Raw genomic sequence first — 6,583 nt, 5'->3', positions numbered from 1 at the left:
CGCTGCCCAATCACACGGCGAATCGCCGCTGGGTGATAATCAACCGTCAGCCCTCGGACCACAGAAAACCCATTCTTCTCGGCCTTCACGTTCGTATAGAACTTACGAACCACGCTCATCGGTACTGCTTCAAATGACTCACAGAAAGCTATCCACCCCTTCTCAGCAATCATCGGTAGCAACTCACCATCCATCCCCGATGGTAAAAACCTCCTCTCCTTCAGAATCGGCTTCCCCAAAAGCCTAGTGTACTCCTCCTCCGTAGCTCTGTCATTCAACCAAGGCCTCACAGCAGTACCCCTCGATAAATTAGCCATAGGGACCGTGCTGCTGCTATCAATAGTCCTTGCTCTCTTGGGTTCCATTGAATCTGAATAAAAGTGCTTGAAAATAGTGTTTTTGTGTTTGGGAGAGAATTTGAGTGTAAAAGGTGTGTGGGAGATGTATGGGATTAGTGTATGTATATATATGGTATGGATTAGGTTAAAATTATATTAGGAGTGGGTTTGAGGGATAAAATCATGGGTTAATGGGAAAAGAAATCGTGGGTAATGGGGTTGTATTTCATTTTTTTGATTTTTTGATTTTTTTGATTTTTTTGATTTTTTATGAACTTAAAAAAAAATTCTGGCAGTCGACCCCTGAGCGGTCGCTCAGCAGGGAGTCTCTGGAAAAAAAAATTCCGAGCCCGTTTTTTCTGATTTTTTGTGGTTTTGGATAGGTTATTAACTTCTAAGGGTTCCTGTAACAACAATTCATGGGTTGCCTCCCACGCAGCGCTTCTTTTTCGTCATTAGCCTGACGTTGCGTACCTTCCTTAAGTTGACAATAAAATGGCACTAACCACTTCTCGGTTTGCCGTGTCCCCATAGTAGTTCTTCAAACGCTGACCGTTAACCTTGAATGCTTGGTCCAGATCATTCTCAAAAATCTCCACCGCTCCATGTGGAAACACAGTTTTGACAATAAAAGGTCCAGACCACCTTGATTTTAACTTCCCAGGAAAAAGTCGAAGACGAGAGTTGAATAAGAGAACTTGTTGCCCCGGCACGAATAACTTAGGATGTAGCTTCCTATCGTGCCACCTCTTCACTTTTTCCTTGTACATTTTGTTATTCTCGTACGCTTGAAGTCAAAATTCATCAAGTTCATTAAGTTGAAGCATTCTCTTCTTACCAGCTGCATCTAAATCCAGGTTCAACTTTTTCAACGCCCAATAGGCCTTATGCTCAAGCTCCGCAGGTAAATAACATCCCTTACCGTACACCAGTTGAAACGGGGACATACCAAGTGGAGTTTTGTATGCTGTTCTGTAGGCCCAAACAGCTTCATCGAGCTTTAAAGACCAATCCTTCCTTGACGGACAAACAACCTTCTCTAGAATGCGCTTGATCTCTCTGTTAGACACTTCCGCTTGACCATATGTTTGCGGATGATAGGCAGTAGCAACTCGATGATTCACATTATAACGCTGCATCATAGAAGTGAACTTACGGTTGCAGAAATGCGACCCTTCATCACTTATGAATACCCGAGGCGTTCCAAACCTTGTGAAAATCTGCTTATGAAGAAAATTCAACACTGCCTTTGCATAATTTGTCGGTAGAGCTTTGACTTCTACCCATTTTAAGACATAATCAACTGCCAGCAAGATGTACTGATTATTGCAGGATGAGACAAAAGGCCCCATGAAATCGATTCCCCAAATATCAAAGACCTCGACTTCAAGCATCACATTTAACGGCATCTCATCCTTTCTCGTCAGATTTTCCATTCTTTGGCAACGATCACACCTTAAAATAAACTGATGAGCATCCTTAAACAAAGTAGGCCAGAAAAAACCTGCTTGCAGAATACGAGCTGCCGTCTTCTCACCACCATAGTGTCCACCATAAACTGTGGAGTGGCAGTCTCGTAATATCCCCTCCGTCTCACAGAACGGGATACATCTCCTGATGATCTGGTCAGCTCCCTGTCTAAACAAATATGGTTCATCCCACATATACCACTTCACCTCATGCAGAAACTTCTTCTTTTGAGCTGAGGTCAAATTAGAAGGCATTATATTGCTGACAAGATAGTTTACAATATCTGCAAACCATGGCTCTTCCTCCTGAACTGCGAACAACTGCTCATCTGGAAAAGATTCGTTGATCAATGTCTTATCTTGTGAAGTAGACTCGGGATTCTCCAATCTAGAGAGATGGTCAGCTACTTGATTCTCAGTACCTTTTCGATCCTTGATCTCTAACTCAAATTCTTGAAGTAAGAGCACCCAACGAATGAGTCTCGGCTTTGAATCCTTCTTGGAAACCAAATAGCGAATGGCCACATGATCAGTGAATACTGTCACTTTTGTCCCAAGCAGATAAGATCGAAATTTCTCGAAACCAAAGACTATAGCCAAGAACTCCTTCTCAGTTATGGTGTAGTTCATTTGAGCCCCATTTAAGGTCTTACTAGCATAGTAGACCACATGAAAAAGATTATTCTTGCGCTACCCAAGAACTGCACCTACCGCATAATCACTTGCATCACACATCATCTCAAACGGCTCTGTCCAATCCGGTGCTGTAATAACTAGTGCAGTGATTAAACTCTTCTTGAGAGTCTCGAATGCCGTCAAACATTCATCATCAAATTTGAAAGGCACATCTTTCTCAAGCAAGTTGCACAACGGCTTAGATATCTTTGAAAAGTCCTTGATGAACCGCCGATAAAAACCCGCATGACCAAGAAAACTACGGATTCCTTTCACAGAAATAGGTGGGGGAAGATTTTCAATGACTCCCACCTTGGCTTTATCCACCTCAAGACCCTTGCTAGAGACCTTATGCCCAAGAATAATGCCTTCACGTACCATAAAATGACATTTCTCCCAATTGAGCACCAAATTAGTTTCCACACACCTTTTGAGCACGGCACAAAGATTATTCAAACATTCATCATACGAATGTCCAAAGACGGAGAAGTCGTCCATGAACACCTTGACATTATTTCCAATCATGTCAGAGAATATAGCCATCATACATCTCTGAAAAGTGGATGGTGCACCACATAAACCAAACGAAACTCTGCGAAAAGCAAACGTGCCAAATGGACAAGTGAAGGTAGTCTTGTCTTGATCCTCTGGTGCAATACAAATCTGATTATACCCTGAGTAGCCATCCAGAAGACAATAATACTCATGACCAGCCAACCTGTCAAGCATCTAATCAATAAATGGAAGAGGGAAGTGATCCTTCCTCATGGCTTTGTTCAGCTTTCGGTAATCCATGCATACTCTCCATCCTGTAACTGTTCGCGTGGGGATGAGATCATTCTTCTCATTTGCTACCACAGTGATACCTCCTTTTTTAGGCACACATTGTACGGGACTCACCCAAGAACTGTCAAAAATAGGATAAATGATGCCTGCATCCAGCCATTTCAGAATTTTTTTCTTCACCACCTCCTTCATGATAGGATTAAGTCTGCGCTGCTGCTCAACATTTGGCTTACTACCCTCCTCTAGCAGAATCTTATGCATGCAATATGAAGGTTTGATCCCTTTGATGTCTGCTATGGTCCATCCAATAGCCGATTTGAATTCTCTTAAAATCCTTAAGAGCTTGTCTTCCTCACTACCTGAAAGGTCAGATGCAATAATAACAGGTAAAGTAGATGCATCACCTAAAAAAGCACACCTCAAGTGTTCAGGTAATGGCTTGAGCTCCAAGGTAGGTGCTTCCTCAATTGATGGTTTGAGTTTGCCTTCAGTATTCTTGAGGTCAGAAGTACCAAGAGATTCAAACGGCATGTCCAACTTTCGCCTCCAGGGAGAAGCATTCAGATATTGTAATTGCTCGTTGCCATCTTCATCATCGCTGTCAAAATCCCCCACTAAGGCCTTTTCTAATGCATCAGACATTAGCATATGATCGAGTTCTGAAGTAATCGCAGAATCAATCACATCCACTTTTAAGCACTCCTCATCTTCTGTAGGGAATTTCATTGCTTTGAATATATTGAATGTCACATCCTGATCCTGCACCCGCATAGTAAATTCACCTTTCTGCACATCTATCAAGGTACGGCCAGTAGCCAAGAAAGGTCTTCCCAAGATTATGGGAATCTTCTTATCTTCCTCAAAATCCAGAATAATAAAGTCTGCAGGAAAGAAGAGCTTATCCACCTTGACTAGCACATCCTCCACTATGCCCCTTGGGTAAGTAATAGAACGATCAGCCAATTGTAGAGACATGTAGGTGGGTTTTGGATCAGGCAAATCTAACTTTTTAAAGATCGACAACGGCATCAGATTGATGCTTGCTCCCAAATCACAAAAGCACTTGTCAAACGACAACTTGCCTATGGTGCAAGGAATGGTGAAGCTACCTGGATCTTTAAGCTTTGGAGGTAACTTTTGATGCAGAACAGCACTGTATTCTTCCGTTAGAGCAACGGTCTCAAGGTCATCCAGTTTCACCTTCCTTGAAAGAATACTCTTCATAAACTTCGCATAACTAGGCATTTGCTCCAGAGCCTCAGCGAAAGGTATATTGATGTGAAGTTTCTTGAACACCTCCAGAAACTTACCGAACTGCTTATCCAGCTTTTGTTGCTGCAATCTCTTAGGGAAAGGTGGTGGAGGATAGAGCTGTTTCTCCCCTGTATTACCCTCAGGCAGAGTGTGTTCAACAGTAGTCTTCCTTGGTTCCGCCGCTTTCTCCTTTTGCTTAGCTTCTCCATTTCTAACTTCAACTTCTCCTTCTTTTGCCTTTTCAGCATCAGCAACCTTCCCAGACCTTAAGGTAATAGCCTTGACTTGCTCTTTAGCTTCCTTCCTGCCTGGTACTTCCGTGTCACTGGGAAGTGTTCCAGGTTGACGATTGAGCACTATATTAGCTATTTGACCGATTTGATTATTCAAGGTCTTGATAGAAACTGCCTGACTCTTGCATAACAGCTTAAGTTCCTCAAAATCAGCACTAGTAGGTGCAGCTGCACTTCCCTGTTGAGGATATGATTGCCTTTGAGCATACTGCTGTGGTTGCTGGAATCCAGGTGGATTAAACTGTTTACTCACACCTTGCTGATATGGTGGCTGAATAGCATTCTGATTATTACTCCAGCTGAAATTTGGATGATTTCTGTTGTTAGGATGATAAGTAGCTGGCTCAGGGTGCTGTTGTCGCTGATAATTGTTCACATACTGAACAGATTCGTTGACAAGAGAACACTGATCCGTAGTATGAGAACCTGCACAAAGCTTACAGACCATAGCTATTTGATTAACTCCATATGTAGCTAGAGAATCAACCTTCATTGATAGCGCTTGGAGCTGCGCTGCAATAGCGGTGGCTGTATCGACTTCCAGAATACCTGCTACCTTCCCAGGCATCATCCTCTGAGTTGGGTTTTGGTGCTCATTTGCAGCCATAGTCTCGATAAGATTATAAGCCTCAGTATAGCTTTTGGCCCACAAGGCGCCTCCAGCTGCTGTATCGAGCATGGGCCGAGATTGGGCCCCCAAACTATTATAGAAACCAGTGATCACCATCCAGTCGGGCATTCCATGATGTGGACACTTTCTCAACATTTCCTTGTATCGTTCCCAAGCTTCGCACATAGATTCTGTAGGTTGCTGCGCAAACTGAGTAAGAGCACTTCTCATCGCAGCAGTCTTTGCCATCGGATAAAACTTCACCAGAAACTTTTGCGCAAGATCTTGCCAAGTAGTGATGGACCCAGCTGGTTCAGAATGTAACCAGTCCTTAGCTTTGTCCCTCGGTGAGAATGGGAAAAGCCTCAGCTTGATAGCCTCATCAATCACGCCATTATACTTGAAAGTACTGCAGATTTTGACAAAATTCCTTATGTGCATGTTGGGGTCTTTAGTCGCAGCACCTCCAAAGGAAACAGAATTCTGCACCATCTGAATAGTGCCCGGCTTGATTTCAAAGGTGTTAGCTTGAATAGCCGGATGAAGAATGCTTGACTGAATGTCATCAATTTTAGGCCGAGAAAAGTCCATAAGAGCTGGATCGGCCTGAACAATACGATCACCCATGATGACTGGTTCTTTCTGCTCACTTCCTGAATCCGAATCTTCAAAATCTATCTTCTCCAGAATATCAAGAACTTCATCTGTATCCTCAGCTGTATCTAAAGTCCTCTTGCGAGTACGAGAACGAGTTTGCATAAACGCTCGCTAAAGTACCTGAAACACAACCAGAAACAATAAGTAACAATTACGTCTTAATCACTGAGTCCTAACGACCAATGAAGGTAAGTACATAAACTAAACAAATACGCCGAGTCACCGGCAGCGGCGCCAAAAACTTGTTAGGGCGGAAACACGCTCTAATATTCACGCAAGTATACGCGTTCGCAAGTAATATAGAATACTTTCTAGTTCGTTCCCACAGAGACTCAGACTAATTATTGTTCAATTAAACTCACTCGCCAATGTATGATTACTTCTCAATGTTAAGACACTAACACTTAGAATTGTTGACTAAATATTAACTACAATTAACTACTTAATTAATCACTTAATTAACAATTCGAATTAACAATATTAAAACACTCATGAGATCAC

At 42.6% G+C, this 6,583-nt stretch overlaps 1 non-coding gene across 1 annotated transcript; it reads left to right on the top strand.

The window, feature by feature from the left end:
- The first annotated feature begins 5,552 nt into the window (after nt 1-5,552).
- Nucleotides 5,553-5,659, top strand: LOC141679907 (small nucleolar RNA R71). Its single transcript, XR_012558207.1, has one exon. It is a non-coding gene; the product is annotated as a small nucleolar RNA R71 (small nucleolar RNA).
- The last annotated feature ends 924 nt before the right edge of the window (nt 5,660-6,583 follow it).

The sequence above is a fragment of the Apium graveolens genome, chromosome 1 (assembly GCF_009905375.1).
Source record: "Apium graveolens cultivar Ventura chromosome 1, ASM990537v1, whole genome shotgun sequence".
In the NCBI taxonomy this organism is placed as follows: Eukaryota; Viridiplantae; Streptophyta; class Magnoliopsida; order Apiales; family Apiaceae; genus Apium; species Apium graveolens.
The sequence above is the reverse complement of the archived record's forward strand: the minus strand, read 5'-3'. Positions and strand labels throughout refer to the sequence as shown.